A 22,521-nucleotide genomic window follows, 5' to 3' on the forward strand; every position below is an offset into this window, starting at 1 on the left:
TGCTCAGGCCGACCCGGGGAAGGCTCAGCGGGGCACCTGCGGCACGGGGCTGAGGTGGGAAAAAGGCTGAAGTGACCAGAAGGGCAATATTGACAGTCAGTGGATCCTGCAAGGGCTGTGTCTTGGTGCTCTTCCAAATTAGGTGTTTCTTGGAAGGTGTCACTGAAAAATAAGATCTGGGAAGCAGTAATGTTCATCACGTATTTGTTATTTGTAGTGATATTGGATGGGTAAAGAGCTGACAGAAAAACTTATTTCTGTGCTGTCAATAAAATGCTATTGATTGTGATGAACACTTGAAGCACATGTGTCAGTCATAAAAGTGCTTAGTTATCAATATTCAGTGTTTAGCACTGTCTTAGAAACAGGCTTTATTGTGGGAGTTCATTACCTTTTTTGATAACATCCATTCAGGCTGAAGAGTATGTCCTCTTTCCTTGGTATGTTAAATTTACATTAAACTTAAAGGGAGCCACGTGGGTCCAATGAACCAGTGTATAGCCCAGGGCACACACATTCTATCACCAGTGTCTGTTGTCTACATTAAGTGACCAGAGAACAAATTAGACTTCATGTGAGCACTACCCTGATATTTTCTGCAGTTTTTTAAAAATGTGTTCATCCAGAACTCTCTGTCCCCTCCCTTTCAGATCATGCAGCTCCCAAAGAAGCTGCTAAGAAGCTGTGTCACAACGCGGAGCTGAAACAGAACAAACTGCAGTGGAAGAATACAGGCCCCAGCATCAGGCAAAAAGGTTGTACATAAGCAAAGCAACTGCATAGGCTCATGTAAATTTGAAACAAATTCTTCTTGGAATCATTAGCAGGGATTAAATCTAGCGTTTTCAGAGCCCAGATAGTGTTTTAGCACTTCACCTGAAGGAGTATTTTAATTAACTGGCATTTATTGCATACTCTTATTCATTGTGCCCTAGCCAATCCAGAGGAACAGCTTTGTTTTAGCCAGTGGGTTTCAGCTGCTGTAGAATAAGAGATGAGGAAAGGGTGCTCTGAGTAGAGCATACTGATCATTGGTGCTCTTGTGTACACTTAAGGAGATTTAAACACCAATATCATGCTCCAGAAAATAGTATCAGTTGAAGAACATGAATTGTTGCAGTGTCATGTGGTGTTAAGTGGAGAGCAACACTGCTGTTCCAGAGTCATCCTAGTAAAGACCCTTTTCTAAAGGCTGTCTTGAGCCTAAGTGGCTTATAGGGGGAAAGTGGATCTAGAATGAAACAACAGTTGCACAGGAGAGACATTACACTTCCAGCTTCAGATAATTGTTTAATGATTTCAGTCACTTCAAAAAACATGCCCAGGTGTGAATTGGAAGAAAGACTTTCTTTCCCTAAAAGTCTTCAGATTAATTAAATCAGGCAACTAAACATTTTTGTTTTCTAACTTCTTGTCTTCTAGCAGATCACTTCAGATAAGATGTTCTGAAAGGCAAGCTATGTTTTAAATTTCACCTAGGCAGTTAATTTGCATAGAAATAACTGCGTAGTCCTTTAATTATCCCATAGTTCTGTTAGTGATAGACAAGAGCTATAGCTCCCTCAGTTATGTTGGTGTAGCAAGAATAACAAGTAACTTTAAAAAAAGCATTTTTGTTTTTGAAGTCAGGACACGCATGTCTGAATTCACACAGGGAACAGATGTAATAAGTAAGAAGATACCATTTATACACAGTCGCTGTTTGGGGTTGAACCATGCTTAGGAGAAAAGTTGCGTAGATCTCAAGCCTGCAATCAAGAAAAGTTGCTCTTGATGTGCTGTTTCTTTTACAATCAAGACAAGGCTTTTACATCCTTTAAACACCTACTTTTCTCCTATCAGTCATTGTTTTGATTAAAGAGAAGGAAACCAAAACAAACACCTTATGTAGGAGATATAGAGCTATTCTGAAGAGCTTCCTTTACAAATGCTCCTCTTGGGACCCGTCTCTCACATAGAGTGGATCTCCAGCCTCAACTGTCCTCTGTGAACAGGTAAGTTCGATTACTTTTATTGCCTTTTGGTCTAATGGGCAGGTTTGTAGCTTGTATTTAATTAGCATATCTTATGCTGGTACTCTTGGAGAGGGAGAAAAAAAGGTTTGTTGAAAGCAAACTATTAATGAAATTCAGAATGCAGAAGAGTAAGCAAGAGAGAAAGGAGATTGAACAGAAAATTGCTGTTTATCATCATAAAGACAGAAGAAGCTGTCTGCTGATCTTTCTTCCTTTGCTTTGATTAGACTTAGTGGTTTCTCTTCATGTCGATCCTGACAGAGTTTTGTTTACAACTCTGCTCTTGTTAAAGTCAGTAGCAAGATTCTGCATGAATAAGGCAATCTCAGTGTATAAGTAACTTCTGATTTGATATGTTTCTGTGCAATGTTAGTCTCACACCTAAAGAAAGAACTACAACTCTTCCAAAGTGATTCGGTCCAAGTTATTCTTAGTGTTTGGGTTTGCAAATGTTATTCAAGATCAAGCAACTCTTTTATTTCAATTCACAAGTGGGAATAAAAAGCTTTGAACTTTAACCATGATTATTGTGACATTCCAGGTATGTTGTTATTTTCACTTTTTCTGATACAATTTGGCCAGGAAAGAACATAGGAAGAAGCAATAATAAATATTGGTCTGCAGTAACCATTGAGTGAGTAATAGCACTGAGACTGGGAGGACTGCTACAGGTATCACAGTGATGGGAACTTTTTGTTTCCTAAAGATTTAATTCATTAGTAAAATAAAAGGAAGATGTATAAAAATTCAGTGTCATTGGGATTTTCAAGAGGCATAGCAACTAAACAAACAGTTGAATGATCTAGCAGCAGCAGGAGACCTGCTAATGCAAATAGTTAGTGGTGTGACTCATAAAAAACAAGCTGAAAGAAAAACATTAACCAGCTTGCCCTTTTTCCCTCCCTGCCTTCTTTCCTCTTCCCCCATCCTCTATCTTAAAAGCACAGGCAGATCAATACCACAGAATTTTTCCTTACTTACATATGGTACATCCAAAAGAATTGGTAAGAGAGTCAAAAGTGAGATGTCATTCCATTTTCAATTGTAAACCAATCTGTGTCAGTCTCCCTCCTGCTGAATCACTGAAAGTGGTCTAAAGAGCTTTTTCATTTATCTTACTTCATTTGTTAGTCACCATCTTGGTGTACAGGGCAGGTCCAACCATGGCAAAAAATGCTTAAGTAAAAAAAAGCCATCAAGAGTAAGACTTGAAATGTAGTTATGCTACAAAAACTTAGAGGCTTTAGAGCCTAATTTTCAGAACAATAAATATCAGACATAACTGTATATTTCCAACCTTTGGCAATATTAATGTATCTGTGGGATTTTCATATGAATTAATGTTATCCTTTGGTTCTCTGCTTTGTGTTTCTTTCAGTGGATATTGTTTTAAGTTGGGTGTACTATAATGTGTTTGAATTTTCCCTGCAGTTTTCTGTGGCTTTGTTATTTTAAATTTTCTTTCCAGGAAGCCTCAGTCACATGAGTTTAACCACCATACCTCTTACATTATGAAGGGGTCACATTAGCAAAGAATCCTATTTTAGTCAATGTGAGATTTGAACTATTAGAACTGAAAAGTATTATTTACTGTGGTTTCCATCTAAAACTATTACTTAGGGAGGAGACCATTCTCTTGAATGGTTCTCTAAAGCACAAATTTTATTTCTTTAGAGAACATAACAACTGTCAATGCTTATATTGCTCTCTGAACATTCAAAGAAATTGTGCACGCTGCAACTTCAACCATATCATAAAGACTGCAGAATTAAGATGTTGCTGAGATTATTCCAGCATGTTCTTTTTTATATGAAATGCATTCTCACTCATAACCAGGCTAAACTGATAGGTACTTAGAAATGTGCTTACATCTGCTCATTTATCTCCAGACTACATCTTAATGGCACAGTTGTAAGTTACTCTTGTTTTTGCTGAAATTTAAAAAGTAGAATCTATCCTGTTTCTCATCTAATATATAAATAGTCTGATTTGTTTCTTGGAAACCTTAATTCTCCCTGCAATAAACTGGTAAAGGAACATGTTTCTAAAATGCATGTTTCCAACCACTGAAAGGAAGTCTATCTTACTAATATATTTATCATTAATTTGCAGTAATGATCCAGAAACTCAAACCAGCAGGAAGGATAAAAATATAGAGGCCAGCCGTAAATAACTTGTTGACAGAGAAGCTTTAGAAGTAAATTTAACCCCAGTCTCAGCTACAGTTACCACTTGCCACTCTTTTTTTACATGACATTGTGTTTTGTGCTATTTACTGTTTCATCACGCATCTGTAGAGCAGGCACCATCCCCAAATCCTTCCTAGGAAACTACTTGTCTGAATGCAACACTGTAAGTCAAGGCAGGATTTGGGAGCTGTTGCAAGAAGTCTGTTGTCTAAACTTGTTTGAAGGTATAGCATGAGTTATCTTTAGTCATGATATGGACCTTGTAAGCAGGGTTGGTAGATTCTATAGGTCCTGATGTCATGGAGCTAATTAGACATTACAGTGATAAAGTACCTCAGCCTGGATGAACCCATCCACGAGCCATATGGAGCACTGCAGTAATTTGCTCTTTGCAGTGGCAATCAAGATAGAAATTTGCAGTCTGATAAAGGAGATTATCTTCAGGCCGTCTGTCAAGTTGGGTTTGGAGTGAAGGATTTAACATCTTCACCACAGATCCTGCTGAGTATTACTTTTCTGTGTTCATTGCAGAAGACACATCTGCACAATGAAAGGAAGGATGAATACAGATTCAGTCTATTTTAGAAAAAGACAAGGTCAAATATAGGTTTGCAGATTGAGCTTCATTTTTTCTGAAATAAAACTCATGATCCAGGGATTCCAAGCCCTGCACATTCAAAGGGAAAGTGAGCAGTATAGATGCTGGTGGACATGTATGAGATTTAATTCATGGTATTAACAAGAATTCAAATTATTACTATCACTGTTGCAACAAATCTCAATCTAGATGCAGATGGATTATCCCTGCTGAAGTGAATTGCAGGGATATCCACTGAAGTATTTCATTTGTGTTACAAGGGCACATTCCATGGCAATGCCATGTCATATGTTACTTTGGCTGTAACATTATGTTGCCTAAATCACTATGAAAGTACTGTTAACAGCATTGTGCAAGAGACCTGGTGATTGCTTCCCAGCAGTGATGAGAATGAGTTATGAGCCTCTCTGCCTCTTCCTAAAATAACAGGGAATGAATTTCATGTGGGCAAACACTTGACTCATTCTTCTTGGAACTGATAGCTTACCACACAGGACTTGGAGGCTGCTCAGTGAACCAGTCCATGGTTCACAGGAAGAAGCCTCCAGAGGAGCTCAGACACTCAAAGAATAACATTCTTTGCCAAAAATAACCCTGAGCACTGAAAACAAATTTAAAAAAAAGTGTTGGGCTACTTGTAAATCTGTTGCAGCAACATTTACCTCTAGTCATATCTGAGGGATGAATGATATATCCATCTTTGTCTCTTCACTCTTCTGTTTCCAACCAAAGCTTTTTCCCAACCAAACCAGCACTACATAGGACATACATATGTTTGTAATCATGAGTCACACGAGCTATATCAGCTGCTGGTGGTGAAGACCCTGGTGCCAGATGTGAAGGTAAGAATGGCTGCCTCGGGGCAATTGCAGTGATCCAGTAATATCGGCACAGAGACTGAGAAAAGGAGAGCTGAGGAAAGGCTGCAAGTGTAACAATGGCAGTGTGAGAGAGGGACAGTCCCACACGTGATGCTGTACAATGAGGATGGGTGGGTACTGTTTTGGTGGGTCCTGAATGAATGTGCAAAGGATGCAATGTACCATGTTATCTTGTGGGTTTCAGCAATGGTTTGCATGGATATGTGTGAACATGTGTGTGTGTGAGAGATGTATTCAGAATAGCAGAAGTGATACATCTCTACTATCTGTTCTCACCCACTGGTGAACTGGAAGTCACCTTTTCTACCATATCCTCAACAGATGCTGTATCGTTTTCTCTCAGTTCTTTAGCTGACTGTGGGGAATGGCATGGCCAAGTTTTTCAATCTATGTTTTGTCTTGACTGACAGACCTTCTGCAGACTCTTTGGCACAAAGTAGAAAATGGCTCACTGACAGCAGAAGGAATATGTCCTCCTTGGAGATGTGAATCCCTCCTTGGATGAAGGAACTGTTGTGTACTGCCAGCTAGCATTCTTGCTGATTGTTAAGTTTCCAAATTAAAAAATGATTTAACTCTACATGAGGCAATTTGTGCTATGAGATATTGCTGTAGCATGAATCTTTATGGACTATTGTGTAGATAGGGAATCAAAACCAAACCTAACCACACACCTTTTTCCTTCCTTTGCATTCCTTTCCCTACTCCCTGTACAATCACTTCTTCCCAGCAGTTTAAATAGGGGGTTAAAGAGAGTGATCAGCCTGTCAAGAGCAAGGGTTTGGTGATAGTGGGAAGTAAAGGAGAACTGATTACTCATTGAAGTCATTCTCTTCCTTTTCAAAATATATAATTCCAGTAGTGATAGCACAGAAGGAATAATCTTTCCTGTCCTTTGGAAAATTTCAGATATGCTTGCTCCAAGAAGTAAACTTAGCATCCTTGTTTGTATGCTGACAAATCAGCCTTCATTCCAGAAATGGCATGAGTCTCCAAGGAAAGATTAGCATTTCTGTTAGAGTACTAGTGGCCTGAGGCTGATCTCTGTAAGCTGTCTACAACTGAGGCTTCTCTGCACTGGGAAATTATATTCATGTTGGAACAGGAATGCAGGAAATGAATGTGGTAACAAACACAGTGCTAAACACAACTGTCTGTATTTGGAGTTGGACTCTCCTTTGTGCTAAATACTGCTTACCTACACAGGAGCCTATAAAGGGATCTTGAAGTGGATAAAATTATTAGAATTAAGGCTTTAAACAAGACATAGAATATCCCAACTAGAAAGACACGTTTTTATGCAACTTACTGGTCTAAACAGAATGCAACAAGTAACTTAAAGGAGACATCATTATCTAAATTGGTCATAGCAGCTTCTTGCTAAAGCTGAGTTTGTACTTGATAACAGAGATAATCAAAATGAAAATTCCTGTGAGGATCTTCATAAAATAAATGAGGATCAAGTTTTTATATTAATATGTTAAAAGAGACATGATTAGCAGTGTTATGTTACCTCAAGACATTTGTGTCAAAAAACCTAGGAAACATCCAACACCTTTTACCCCTTCTTGCAGAGTCAGGAGGTGTCATTTAAAAATGGCAGGTCCAGACTGACATGAAAATGCCATTTGCTAAATATCTTTAAGGAGCACAATGTCTCTGTTCTACCTAGCTGCTGGTTTTGATAGAACCTGTGCATCACTGGGAATGCTTGCTGTTATCTTTGAAAAAAAATAGGTTGCATTTTCCTTCTCTGAGAATGGGGGTATGCAAGTACCTGTAATGGGTTTGAACAAATCATAATAAGACTGGAAATTTTAGACAGTAACTACTTAATCCTGAAGTTATTTTATTAATTTTTTCTTTGTTAAGGTAGTAAAAGTAATTGAAATGTTAATGTAGGATATTTGCTAAGGTATTACGTGTACTCTATATTCAATTCATGTTGCAGTGCTGTGGGTTAAAGAAAAATTCACTATTAGAAAAATATGAAATTCTTGGATCTCTGTAGTTTTGACTTAAGAGATTGAGTTGCATTAATTGTACTTGTTTGCCCGCAGGGTGTAAAGAAATGATCAAACAGTTGGCAAACCTTATATGACTTTGATATTGTTGCATCCGAACAACAACAGATCTGCAAAAGCAGGAATTTCTCCTGAAGTTAGACTATAGAGTAACTATTTTTGCAGGCATTTTAATGTAGGTGTAAAAAAGCTAGTGAGGATGTGACCTTGGTGGGACTATTGGTACTATTTAATTCAGATCGTAGGTGCTTTTTATTGAGCTTGGGTAGAGTTACATGAAATATTTTTAAAATGAAGGGATATACATAGTACAATGTGGAAGATCCTGATGTTATTTTAAGACTGTTTTCATGCAACATAGAAAGTGAGACAGTGTTTTGGATTTTGTCCTGAGAAGAGCCAAGAAATTTTGTTTTTAAATCCTGATAGTGACATTTACTCAGAGCAGGAGAGAATGAGGCAGTCCTGAGGAACAGTTACCCCACCTTTGCTAGATGAACACTAATTTACCCCTAGTTAACCTGTTTTCATAATTTAGGAACAGTGCTTGTATTATGAAGGTTAACAAGATAGTGTATGACAAATTGCTTTGAAGATTGAGTATTGAAGAAATGACATACTTTTAAATAAGACTCAGTATTGAATAACCTATGAGATAGCTGGCTCCTGCTCCCTGTGTCTTGCAACAATTTTGCAATTTATTTTAATGACAGTAGGATGACCTCCAGAGTTTCTGCAATTTTCATCTACATTTTATTTGAAGACTGCAACGTCTGGTCTTAACGACTTTATGTATTGTCTCCAATTCTAGTTCCATATAACACTTAAAGTCCTATGATGATTCAGCAGACAAAAAAGCTCCTTAGGCCATAACATCCTTAGCATTTTAAATATTTTATTATGTATCTAAATTCCACTGTTACTATGGATGCATATTTTCTCTACTTTTATCAATCTTCATTCACTATTTAAAAAGGAAGCCAGTGGTTCTGTCAGCTGAATGTAGTATGTAGATGTCAACAAAGTGAAATCATGATAAATAAACAGCATAGGAAAAATTTAATTGTACAATTGCACACAGGAGAATCAAGTGTGTGCTCACTAACTCTATTGTGACAGAGAACTATTGTTTTGTAAGAATAATTTCCCAGCTATGGGAAAATAAAATTAAAATTTTTGGCATACCTCTGAATCTGAAAATTATGGGGAATTTAGAGGCTGCATCTGAAATTTGTGGCTTAAACTGAGCTCTGAACAAAGTAGAATTGTTGATGAAGTAAGTCAAGGTAAAATGGTCCCATATGTAATGGCATTGTGATAGACCTTTGATGGTCAGCCAAGAGAGATGACTTTTGTTTATGCTGTTGTTGTACTCTGCTCCATGCACATACTTTCGTCAGTTCTCAAAGGCAGGTACTCTGGTACTAAGCTCACTACATCTTTAGTCTGGGTGGATATGGAAGTTTTTGGGAGCTACATCCCTTCACCTCTGCACATGGGAATAGGCTATGCTATATGCCACTCTTCCACATCCATGACCTGACAGTTTCACATCAGGAGTGATGGACAGTGACCTCAGACACTTGTTACCTCAGCTGATGCTGAGCCCTTGGGCTTCTGACTTTTGGGTAAGTTGTAGCTTTTTCTCACTTTTCTCTACTGCCTCAAATCATTCCAAATAACATGGTTGCACTCTGGCTTTACCCTCTTGCACAAGAGCTTCTCTCACACTTCAGGTGTTGGGAAAATGAAGGAACTACATGGACCAGGTTTCTTTATGCATCAGTGCCCCATGGAACAGGTAGGAAGGATATTATATGTCCATATTTATGCTGAGGGACACAGAGCTGTGCAGGGCACTTCTCTCTTTCCAGTGCAGTCATACAGGAATTCCTCACTATTGCTGCAGAAACTTACAGAGCTACAGTAGGACTTACAGTTCAAGGTTACTCAAACCTCTGGAGCAGAATTTGGTCTGTACTAAGTAAATTGTATTGAATATAGATTCTGTTGTTGACTTTCACTTAAATCAACAGACATGAAGGAGAAACAATTAAATACATTGCTTGCTAACTACACAGAAGATATATGTGTTCTATTACATCTCATTCTGTTATTTTTGTCCTTTGGTTAATAAATATAATAAACATGCCCAACATAAATGCATTACTACAGGATGCTAATATACTGAGGATATTGAGTATAATAGTTGTCCTGGAGAAATGTCCAACAGAACAAATAAAAAAGTACATAAATAAGCTGATGTGATTTGATGTGATTATTCTGCCTTAAATTTCTAAGGACAACAATCATCACTCTAATTACTTTCTCAGAAGTCCTAAACAGCAAGATAGAGGAGAAAAGGATGACCACCAGAGTCACAGACCAGTAACTGACTTAGATCAGCCATAGTGAATTTCGCTTTAATTTATTTTAAACAGTTGATTGTATAGCACATGCATACCTCAGGGGCTCTAAGAGAAGTAATAATTGTAATGAGTAATATCTTTGTGCTTTGTAGAGGTATACATTCATGAATATAAGTTATCTGACCTTGGTCAAGCTCTGGTTATCTGTCAAATGACTTCTCTTATTTTATGAAAAAATTATTTTATGAGAAACAGATTATTTTATTCAAATCAAGCCTGCTACATTTTTCAATAAAACAAACAAAACCTCCAAATTCAGTGAGCTTTTAAGCACATAAAAACGTTGAACTAATCACTCAGAATTATTTTGTGTTCTTTTATAAAGATTTCAACACTGCAATTTAAATCAGCAGGCTACCTGTTAAACATGATTTTCAGGGAGATTCCAACTGAGCCCTGATCTGTAAAAGTATAGGCTTTAAATAGATTCTCATTTTTGTAGTGCAAGTGCTCAAGGATCATGAAAGAGTGAAATCAAGGTGCATATGGAGGTCTATTTTAAGTTTTGCATTTTGCATAGACAGGTTGGTTACAAATAGGGGGTGTGAGCTCTGAAGTAAGAATTGAAATGCAGACCATAACAATGTATTTCTTGAAATAGCACATGGTTTAATAGATACTAATACTTTTACTTCTGCATGAACAATGCTCCACGGGTTTCTTCAGCAAATAAAAAAATAGGATATTGATGTTTTGAGCCTTCAGACTCTTCACATGTCCTTGCAAGACCAGTGCAAAAAATCTACTTACTCTTTCTGTCATTTTCTGTTATCAGTCATATAATTTATATGAAAGGAGTTGAATCAGAGCCTGTTATGCATACAGACAGAGCAGGTAGCTCTGAAACTGTCTGCCTTGAAATAGAAAGCTGTTTGTAGGGAACAACTCTAGCCTTGTCTCTGTTGATGATATACCCATATAATTAGTATTTCCTGAGTTTTTGAGTGATTTTCCTTAAACTTGACAGGTTTGGTTGGTTTGGGCATTTTAGGCTGTCATAGCATTCCATTTCCAAAATATGACTCTAAAAGGCCTGTGCTTCAATCTCCATGTGACTGCTGGATTGTTACATTTCACACACTCACCATCCTGCCTTCAATATACCTAAAACATGATCTATAGTTTTGTGCAATTTATGCAGAAGTTCACAAATATTTTTCATTTTGAAGAGTGACACATTTATGCCAACAACCATCATGCACCAAATAACTTTTTGTCACCTTACCTGTACACTTGTATTGGTAAAAAATATTTGTATCACAAATAATTGCAGAAGAGTGTAGATGAGTCCTTGTATGGCCTCATATCACTTTAAGTTTACTGCTTGAAAGCTGTGCATCAAAGCATTTTGTGCATCATTAGCTTGTTCCTTGCCAGATGACATGGTACCCACACAAATATTGCCATCTGGTAACTTCTGTTTAAAGCAGCTGTTGTCAGAGTATTCTAGAATTTTAATCGGTCTCTAGATTTCTAAATGCCAAAGTCAAGATACCTTTGATCTCATTGAAAACAGAAGAGCTCCTTGGATTACAGGGCTGCACTACAATGTGCTGATCTCCTGCTTGAACTGTATCCATGCATGAAAGGGCCATGTTCCTAAATGACAACTGGCTTGCTCCAGGGTAAATTCCTGTGGGAAAAACTTCCAGGTCATACAGAAGGAAGGAAGGAGCAGAGATTGCGAGAGAATGAGAGTTGTCCACTAAATTGTGATGATCTAAAAGTGGCTTTGGTTCTTGAGTTTTAAGGAAGGATGCACTGAAAGCATGCTGTTTGTTTTGTTGTGAAGCATGTTAATGACCATGTGTAGACCCATAGTTCTAACTGTAGAAAATAACTGTGGTGCTGAAAATTATCATTCCTTCTGGGAATTTTTGGAGGAGAGAAGACTGGGAGACTTATTGCTACAGCAATAGCTAAAATGTAGCTCTCTAAAGATAAATCCCATTGGCACAGGATTTCTATGAAACACAGCAAAATGTAGGTTAGAAATCAGTGGGTACTTTCTTTAAAAGTTTAACACAAAAGTGTTCAAATGTGAGTTCCCCATCAACTGATTTTACTCATTTCCAAGACAAGGAAGTAAACAAATAAAAGCCTGCCTCCCTCCAAAATTGTATAACATTTTATCTCCCTAAACCTTAAAAATTTCTATGCTGGGGTTTTTTGTGTTTGGGGGTTTTTGTGGTTTTTTCGTTTGTTTGGTTGGTTGGTTGGTTTTTTGTTTGTTTTTGGTTTTGGGTTTTTTTTCCTCCCATTTCCTTCTTATACTGGGCAAAATTTGCAGTATTTGCCATATAGCCCTTAAAAACACATCAGTTGTGAAGACTGGGGTACTCAACTAGAAAATGCAGATACTAATACTATTCCTAAGGATTGCTATTTGAGAGTGTTTTCCAGTGTAGGTGCTGGTGTACAGAGATATTACAACGAGAAAGCAGTGTTTTACTGTGATTCTTGTCTTCTGAAGATTCTCAAAGCTCTCCTTTCCTGCTGAATTCTTATGATTAAAGGTTCTTTCTGCATTTGTGGCACCTGAAGTTGTGTGAGCTTGATATGTCTGTCCTATGGAGTCTAGAAAATAGGTGGAGGAGTACTTGCCTCTGAAAAGATCATGTAGCTATGCCATTGTTGATGTCTTCTGCCATTGGCACTACATGTTTTGTGTTACCTGTAGTAATCTCCCTGCTCACTTCTGGCAGGGGGCTGGAAATCCTTTCATCTGAAACTGCCACTTTTATTCAAGTGATTAAGGGACTGGATCTCAGTCCAAGTGTTTCACACAGTTATCGTTTGCTGGTTTGGTTCATGTCAGAATACAACACAGTAGTGAGCCACTCTGCTGAAACATAGTATATATGAGGACAGATACATTCTGCATTACACTTACACATGTTTAGTGTCGATTCTTTAGTTTGTGTGCTTATCAGTCCAGACAAGAGAGTCGGTTTCTGCAAAGCACTTTGTTTTTCTTTTTCTCTGACTTCTCTGTAGGCAGAGCCACCCTTGAGGCACCCACACCCTTTTATGCATATCTACTGCTGTCCATCAATCAGAGAGCCACAGACAGATCATCAAGGCGCTTTGAAACCTTTGTAATGTGCAGTTGCTGATGATTTTCCTCCCCTTCCAGCATATGATTGCTCAGTCCCTACTTTATCATAGATTTAATAAGATATTTTTCTCAACCATTCAAATGCTCTTGCTAAAGTACAATTATAGCAATTATATTAAGGAAGGTTATGAGCTGAAAAACTGTACAAGGCCTTATTTTGAAATGAGGTAATATTAGCAACAAAAGTTACACGAAGCTTGGAATTTGACCAAGATAAAACAGATTAAAGAAGATCAGTTTTTGTAGTACCAGGATATTTTTTTAAAAAATCATAGAAATGTTAATATAATTGAAAGCATCACAGCAATGCTGATTTGGAAAAGACAAAGGAATTATATTATTTTGTTCTCACATTTGAGCAGACCAAGACCAATTCCATTTGAGCAAATATAATTCTGCCAATAGAAAAACAAATTAAATAGGAGGAGAACTGACTTAGAGAATCTTATTCTTTGAAAGCATTATGCACAAGTCAAGTCTGACATTTTCTAAGTTTTGCATGGAAAACAGTGAAACAAATATGCCTCCTGTTTGTTTATTTTTTGTGTCCCAAACAGTGCAGGAAGGCGTGTGGATGCCAAATGTCATTTTGTTAAGAATTACACATATGCATACATTCTGCTGGTACAGAAATCATGGCACTTTGTAGGATGTTCTGCAGCCTCTTACTCTAATTTTGACAGACTAAACTTCAGAAGGAATAGTCATCAGAAGAAGGGGAGGCTGCAAAGCTGTGACATACTTGGCTTCTCTGAACAAAACTCTCAATAGGCAGAACAAAAACAAGGTGTATCTCTCAAGAACCATTTGACATGATTGAGTCTATGTTTGGTACACCAGTAGCGGTCTGCCTTGTGCATTAGAAAGAGACCATGACAGTAGCCTGATTTTATCAAGCCTACTTGTGTAACTTTTATATTTCTGTGAGTTTTATGTGAGATAGGGACATATGACTTTCTGAATCACATTAGACTGATCAAGTCAGATATCCTGGTTCCTACAATGGCCATGACCTAATACAGCATAGTTGCAAATAGCAACTACTCAGATGTGGCCAACTCAAAGACAGAAAGTAAATTCTGTCTGCTCTTGTTGCAGCTACTATTCCCTATTCATGGATCAATAGTTAACATTGACTTAAAACCAGCTCAAAATACTGCCTGAATTTCTATACTTCTACTATTACAAAGTGAATAATGCTATAGAAAAGTCTCTTTTTGTAAAGCAAAAAGGCATCTATAGTCTTCGAACTGCGGGTTAGAAATATATAAGTCCTCTTCTCCTCCTCTCTTTCATGAGTCCAACAATAAGATCTTAACTAAGTGTATGTCAAAAATGAGAGGAAAAACTGCAACTTGCTCTGCAAAACTACTGATGGAACTATTTCTGGTACTAAATTTTGTTCAGTTGTAAATCTGTGTTGGCTTGAGCTCTCAGCCACCAGCTCTGGATTTAATCAATGTTTGGAGATGGATGAATAATTCAGCATGATCTGTTCTCTTCCAGCTTGTGAAATCCATCTTCAGGTTTTATCTCCCTCATATAGTACCTGAATCCTTTCAAAGCTGTTCTTGTCTCCCTTCAGGATAATGGCTTCAAAACCATGAATAGTCTCTCAGTTCTGCAAGGGCTTCTGCTTAAACAGCAACAAATAAAAAGGTTGTGCAACAGCATACCTGCAAAGTTCAGCCCTTATGTTTTAGTCCCCAAGTTAAATGGGTACCTAGGTGATATTCTAACAAGGGTGAAGTGAATGGCAGTTGTCATGGACTTGTAAAAGAGAGTGTTTTCAGATTAGGTCCCAGTTCCTGCATGTGAGAATGTGAAATTCAGAGTTGTGAATGCAGTTTTGAGACGTGTTTTCCATGTTCAGCTCTATGAAATGTCTTGTCAGTTTGAAGAAAAAGAATACATAGCTAACTGAAATCATTAAACTGTAAATATTTGTATGAATGCTTATTCAACTCTTTTACATCAGTTCTACGCAAAAACATCAGGTTGGCCTGACCAAAATGCGCCATTTTTACATTAAAAAGGTCAGATTAAGTTTTGAATGAGCTGGTGTAAAATAGTAACAAGTGAGTCTTTCCCTCTTCCAAAAGCATGGCCTACTTTGATACAATATAACCTTGTTGGGGAAAGCTTTGATTTAGGTGTGGGGATGGGTATCCCCAAGTTTAGAATGTCTTTACTGGAAAGCTGTTCTATAGCAGTCCTAACACTGCACTAAATTACCATCCTGCATTTGATGGGTTTTGTATTTTGGGCTTACTTTTTCTGGTTCTGCTAGACCCCCATTGCATTATGGGGTCAAATTAATGTACCTCATGTCTTTCGTTCCCCATTAAACAGTAAAAGCCAAGGTGCAGTGTTCAATAAAACTTATTTCTAGTAGCTAATAATGTTTCTTTTTTTCATTTTATTTTCTGTTTCTATGTATCTTCCATCCAGAATCCACTCTTTTCAGTGAACACATTTAGCTGCTCAAATCAAGAAAACAAAATTATACATTTTTAAAACAATCAAGGTGTGGCAGTAAATGGCATTATGTTGAAATAGGCATAATGTGGTGATTGATGTTCTTAATTATTCATTTTCATGCTTTTAGGTGTTTGGATTTTTAATGTAAGGTAATTGGTACCATTTTATCACAATGTTAGATTTCATGCCTTCATGTGGGTATAGGAATATGTGCAATTTTTTCTTTTTTTCTTCCAATAACTGGCAACATTTGAAAGAAATGCAGAAACAACATGTAAAGTGACAGGTTGGTGAAAAGAAAGGTCAGGGAAATGTAATTTCCACATCACGGGAAAGGTATAGGCAAAAAAAAAAGTTGGCAAACGTTTTTTTGTTGCTAGTTGTGTTGTGACAGAGCTGCTGCAAAGCTTTCAATCAATGTGGGAAGGAACATTTATTTCTGTTGCAAAAGTTAATGGTTGGGGCTGAGTCTGGAACTGGGTTAACTGCCCCTGTCCTGATAACGAAGGGTGGAAAGAGAATGGAGTTGAGTTTGGTTGCCTATTTTGCTCTGTCAACTTATTTCTCAACCTTCCCTGGTACAAATTGAAACCATCTGAGCTTATAAAGGCTTTGGGACAGATAAAAAGCATGAAAGCTTCTGCAGTTTTCCTGTTCCTGTCTTCAGCTTGCTTTTCCAGGTTTCTGCAGTCCATGTAGTAGAGATGGAGTCTTCTCCTATATTCATCCTTGCCTGTATTTCTTTCTTCCCATCCAATCTGATTTTTGCTGACCTTGAAATGTAAGTTTATGTGGCACAGGAGTAGGAGGAAACCTCTGTGTCCTTATAAGAGTTTTTATTGACTGTGGAACTAACATGACAGGAGGAAGTAGGTTCAGGATCCATTTTTGATACGACTCTTCCCTCACCTGGTGAATTGGTGAAGAATAAATTCTCTTCCTCAAGCACACCAGGTAGCAGCATCTCACTATATTGTTGTAGCAGGAAACATGCATGCTTTCAACAATCTACGTACAGAATCCAAATATCCATGAAGCCCAGTTGTCTATAGGTCTGTGGAAGAACAATGCAGTTCACAGCAACTTTGAAGTACCTTGTCCTTTTGAATACTTTCGGTACAGATTTAAGCAGATTCACTTTTTAGCGCTGATTCTCTATACTTTGTACAGAAATGACTGGAAGTATTTCTGTTTAATCCTTTTGCCTTCTGGGCAAAGATTATATTATGTTTCAGATCATGACCTGAAAATATCTAATGACCTCTGTTTAAGTGTAATGGAGAACATTTTGATTTTCATGGATGTTGAATGCTAGTAAGGATTTAGCAGCTCAGTTCTTATTTACCTTTCAGACCATTAAATCTGACTTATGTACTCTATGGGAAATAGAAATAATTTTGTTCCTCATGGCTATGAAATCATTGGAAAGGCTGAGGTACATCTGAAATGGCTGTCCATTAGCATAATTATTGTGTTTAATAAGAGGCAACTTACAGGTTTGGATTTTCTTAACACTGTTACTGAGAGAGTTACTAGTGTTGACTTTTTAAAGGACTCCAGAGCTTTTGCCTTCCTTCAGGTGAAGGCAATTTGAGATGTTCACAGAACCACACCATCTGGAATACACTGCCCATCAACATTGAAAGAGTAATGTAGCTCTTAGAGTACCCCTTGGCTCAACCCATTTATGTGCTGATGTTTCTCGGGTAAGATTTTTCTCCTCTCTACTACAGCAATGTATATTTGAGACTTATGGCAGAAAAGACAAGTGGGTGGGGGATGTGAGCAACTTCCAGAGCCAGTCTTGTTCCAGAGATGCTACTCCGATGGCAGTCAGACTCATCAGAAAGGCTCATTATAATTTCCTAAAGTCACATTCCCATCATCAGACAAAACAGCTTACTTGAATGCAAACTACATGTGCAAGATGTTTGTGTGTCTGGTGTCACCTATTTTACATATCAATATTTCAATATTATCTTATAGGGTATTGTTTTTCTAACATGTAGCTCTGTTTTTCTAAGATGAAGCAGCCATCCATCTGCCTCAACTATACAAAAGCACCCATATTTTCTAAACCTGAAGTGTGCTTTTGTATAATTCAACAAAGTTCTAGTCAGTTTGTGAAAAGTGACAGTAAATTACTCTATTTTCATGCTGGGGATATTGAGTTATGCTGTCTATTTCCAGTAATACTGTCTCACAGTCTTCAAATTAATCCTGTCTCTACAGACCTGTTGGGCACAGCAAGTTACTGCAGATCTAGCTGCAGACAGCATCCATCTGATTCTGTTCATCCAGGAGGAGCAGAATCCAGCTCTTAAAATCCTCCCTTGGCTGGGCTGAAATTGGCAGTCTGCATGCATGTATGAAGAGATCATCTGCTTAAGGAAAGGCTGTTTCTCTGTTCTTTGGAGGAGGATGATGTTATAAGAAAAGATGAATGCAATAAATAGCTGAAGGCTGCTGTGCCAGATTAAACAGGACAGAACAGGATTGTTGGTTTCCCAAATTTCTCTCTTTTCATGCTCCATTTTCTTCTCCAAACTGGCAGCGTTTTCATTCCTTCCCCTAACTGTTGGCTAGGAGGCCATTTCTGAGGTTGATGCATTATCATTCAAGATGAGAGCACTTTTCTTAGAAGCACAAGTTGTCATAATCCTATCCTTTCCCCTAAAAGCCAAATACATTCTTATGCCACACTGTTCCTTGTAAAATGGCCACGGTGCTGCATTTTTCCTTCCCAGACCTCTTTATGGCCACAGTATAAATGTTACTTTAACATCAGCCTGGTGACTGCTGATCTGCTTACCTCCCTGTTACATGGAATTTCCATGGAGACATGGGGCATCTTATTCTTGGAGGGAACTCCAGCTTAGCAAGGTGAGTAAGACTACGTTAATTGCATAGTCTTCCTTATTTCATTAGGTTTCAACCTTCTCTGAGTCATATGTTGTTTGCTCTTCCCCTTGTGAAGTAATGAATCTACTTTCCTTTGTTTTCCACAAAATTTAGAAGTATTAATAGAACTATTTTCTTTTTTTTTAATCCACTATTGCTTTTAAAACTTATTTTGTTTCTTAGTCCTTCTGATTCTGTTATTGCATTTGTGCTATTTTTCCATATTCATGTTTAGTCCTGTGGCTTTTTCACACTTTTTAAATGCTTCCTCCTTTAAATATTAAAATATTAAATATTAGTAAAGAGAAATTTTAATGAGAATTGATAAAAATATTAATTTCTTTTGCAACTTCCATATCAAGTACATAATTCTGAATATTCTTAAATGTAAAATAGTCACATACATGTCTATAGTAATTTGATTGTTTTAAATTCTTGTCACACTGAGTGAAAAGAATTTTCTCTTAATTTTTGTGTTCATGTTTTGCTTTCACTGCAGCTGTGGTTTTGTGTCACTGTAGTATGATGTTCCTATTGTACTATAATACTTTTTGTGCCAACACAAGTACATAGATGTATGTGCCTTTTAAAATATGATTTTGCATCTAAAATTTGCAATTCAGTTCTTCTGAATCTGTTTCATATTTCTTAGATGAAACCAATGTCATCATCCTGAGTAGTTTAATTATATCTGAAATCAGTGGTGCCACCAGTACAGTTCTGTCTGTGATGCCGTTGAAGGTACAGGGGCTCAAACTTTTACCTGGATCAGCATTAGTAGACATTGCATGACTTTCTGTGAGTGATGTGTAATTCAGGGACTGAAGTATAATGCAGGAGCAGCTTTGTGCCCAATTCTTCCAGTTCAGGCACAGTTAAAATACTTTATTTTGCCCAAGTATTTGTATCTGTACAATAGAATAGAGTCAATATTGCTTCAGCAAAATGATATTAGATTAAATAGACAAGAGGCATTATGGAACCTGTATATAGAGGATTGATTAGACAAGATTCATATGTCTTTGAGAGGAGACAAATTTTTATTTATAAAAATAGTTATGTTTCTAATTCTTAAGAGTTTTATTTTCCAAAGTGCTCTTTGCCCATTGATTTCAGAAATAATTAAATTAATCTGTTAAGATTTAATAAGAAAAATACTTACTTTGAATATTTTATTGATAACTTAATGATGTCACCCTTTCAGTTGTGCACTTTATCCCTATAAGTTGCATACCTGGTATGAATATATAAACCAATACACTTTTAGGAAAGCTGAATCTTCACAAGGCAAGATAGTTGATGTCTTTATTTAAATAAGGAAAACATTCTATATTTAAGCAAAGACAGCCATAGGTTCAGTCAAAGAGTGCACTATTGGTTTATTTACCCAAGCTCAATTAGGGCTTGTTTGCTGAAATGGTAAAATTGCCCATTTCAAGGGTTAGTAGGTTTACAGCCTTTAGGGCAATTTTCAGGCATTGTGGCTGCCATGAGAACTGACAGCTAGAAGCTAAGAGGTAGCAAACAACAGCTTACTAAAAGCTGATTCATGGTAAGGCAGCCTGTGAGCACTCTGCACTCTATCTCAGGACAAAGTCAGATAGTTTGGCTAAAATCAACACCTGCAATTCCTGAAACTCATCTGTTTATGTTGAAGTAGGAAAAGGACATACCTTCAGGTGCAAGAAAGAGGAGTTTTAGGAAGATGTGAAGTATTGATTATTGTTTATTATCACCTCTGAAATGGATTGAAGTGCTCATGCGAGGAAACTCAGTGAACAACTTTGCCGTTTGCTTGGGTGTCTCTGTGCACTGGCTTTGAATCTGGACTATGTTTGGAGTTGGCCCATTTTCTCAGATACTGGGAATTTAGGCCAGTTACTCCAGTTGAGGAAGTAAGTGGATGTCTTTAGCCTAGTACTTTTAGTAATGGGCTGGTGATAATTGTCTTGTGATGTGAGAAGGGACAAGCAAGTATTTCCTTTTCAATTTTTTTTTGGTAGCTTTCCGTGCCTTAGGTGTGAGGCAAGCATCTGAACTTTACTGAACTTTGTCAGCAGGAAAGTCTTTTATTACTCTCCAGAGAAGGGCAATTTGAGTAATTTGTTATATTTGTTACAATACAGGATGTCAACAGGTTTATGTCTTATGGTAGAAGTCCAAAAAGGCATTTGAAACTTTGAATGTTTTCTGTCTTCTATCAGCTACTATAGCACAGTAAAACTTTCTCTGATACATAAGGGAAAATGGTTCTGGGGTCTGTTCCAAGCTGTCTTTTGCTACTGTGCTCCATACCCTAGATTGCTGTGTGTATGCATTGAGTGTGAGTGCTTGTGGGGCACCAGTCAAAAGTGACTGCCTTTTCATCTTCTAAAATTTCATGAAGAGAAACTTGGAATCAATTCACAGAGTTTTTGATGGAAAAGGAGAGTGAGGCAAAGCCATTTTGCGGAGCTAAGAGTATTGTTGAATTCTACTGAAATTAATAATTCATACTTTTGGGGGAATATATTCACAACTGCAAATTGCAATCAGCACAGGAAAAAGAAATATAGATAAATGGACAAAAATATAGAATAAAGCAAAAATTAGGAAAAAACAGCAGATAAACTTATGCAATTAATTTTATTTTTTTTTAAACCTAAAATTTCTCTTTGTGACATGATGATCTCCTGGGCCATCTCAGTGTATGCTACAGCAGACACTAAAGAGATCCTGAAAAGACGTTTTTGGGACCAGGGCTGGAAAGAAAGGGACAGAAAAGAGAGGATGAAAATAGTAAGGACAAAATGGAAATTAATAGAAGATCTACTAGCTCTAACAGTTTTTTCAGTTTCTAGAAAATTCAAATTACCACAATTGAAGATCATGAAGACACACAGTATCAGAGTTGTGGCTGCATAATCTTAGACTACAAATGAGATTCGCAGTAATTTATCGAGGGAGAGATAATTTGATCTGCCCTAATTCTCAGTGGACAACCCAGCAGAGATCCCTTACAAATTCCAGGAAAACCTGTCAATTCAACTCTGATTCATAGATTCTAACTCTTCTCATTCTCTGGATTTACACTCAAAGATTTTCATTAACTGACTCATATTAAGTGAACTCATTTCATATGTTATCATCAGTGCCCAGGTGCAGGCACACTGGAGTTACAGGGAGTTGTGGCAGTTGCTCACAGAAACGAGTTACACAACTGAACAGAAATGAGAAATGAGAACAGGCAATTTGCATGCTTGTGTAATAAGCAAATGATCAAAAATGGCTTAAATAAAGAGAATTGATCACCTGAAAGCATTTTCATAAACATGCACACTAGACAAATGGTTTTGCCTGTAGAAAAAAAGGCCAAGCAATCAAAACATAATTACTGCAGAAGCACATGCTATGTGGAAAACATCTCATGATAATTTAGGCCTTCAGGTCACAGTGTCAGGCCTTCTTCGACCATCTCTGATGATTATTCACTTCCAAGATCTTCTTACTTATTTTGACCTAAAATTCATAAGGCTTGGTTTTTTGTGGGGTTGATTCGTGTTGGTTCTTAGCTGGTAGCATGTACATATTTGTTTCCACAGAGAGACAGGAGGCTGGATCAAAAGATCTGTATCACTTGCAACAGAGGAGGATTGCCTATCAGAACTGTTACTGTAAGCTTTTGCTTACAGAGTAGCTGGGATCCTGTTCTTAAAATGCACAAAACCAGAACAATTCTCTGATTTAAAGAACTCCTTGCACTAATGATTAGTAAGAAATTACACATAGCTAAGTCTTGCTGTAAGGTAGATTTTTGTTTAATTTGCATGTACGTCTCCATCATAGCTATCAGGCTCTTGGTAAGTATGAAGTTTTAAAGTTAATAAAAAATATTGTTATGTTCTT

The 22,521-nt window shown here is 37.3% G+C and overlaps 1 protein-coding gene across 1 annotated transcript in view; it reads left to right on the plus strand.

Moving 5' to 3' along the window:
- Nucleotides 1–1,881: 1,881 nt before the first annotated feature.
- The window catches only part of KCNK2 (potassium two pore domain channel subfamily K member 2), a 137,676-nt gene continuing 117,036 nt past the window's right edge, over nucleotides 1,882–22,521 (plus strand). Inside the window, exon 1 of the mRNA XM_071578608.1 lies at nucleotides 1,882–1,994. The gene's annotated coding sequence lies outside the window, so the exon portion shown is untranslated. The remainder of the gene's footprint in view (nucleotides 1,995–22,521) is intronic.

This window comes from Pithys albifrons, chromosome 2 (genome assembly GCF_047495875.1).
Source record: "Pithys albifrons albifrons isolate INPA30051 chromosome 2, PitAlb_v1, whole genome shotgun sequence".
NCBI classification, from domain to species: domain Eukaryota; kingdom Metazoa; phylum Chordata; class Aves; order Passeriformes; family Thamnophilidae; genus Pithys; species Pithys albifrons.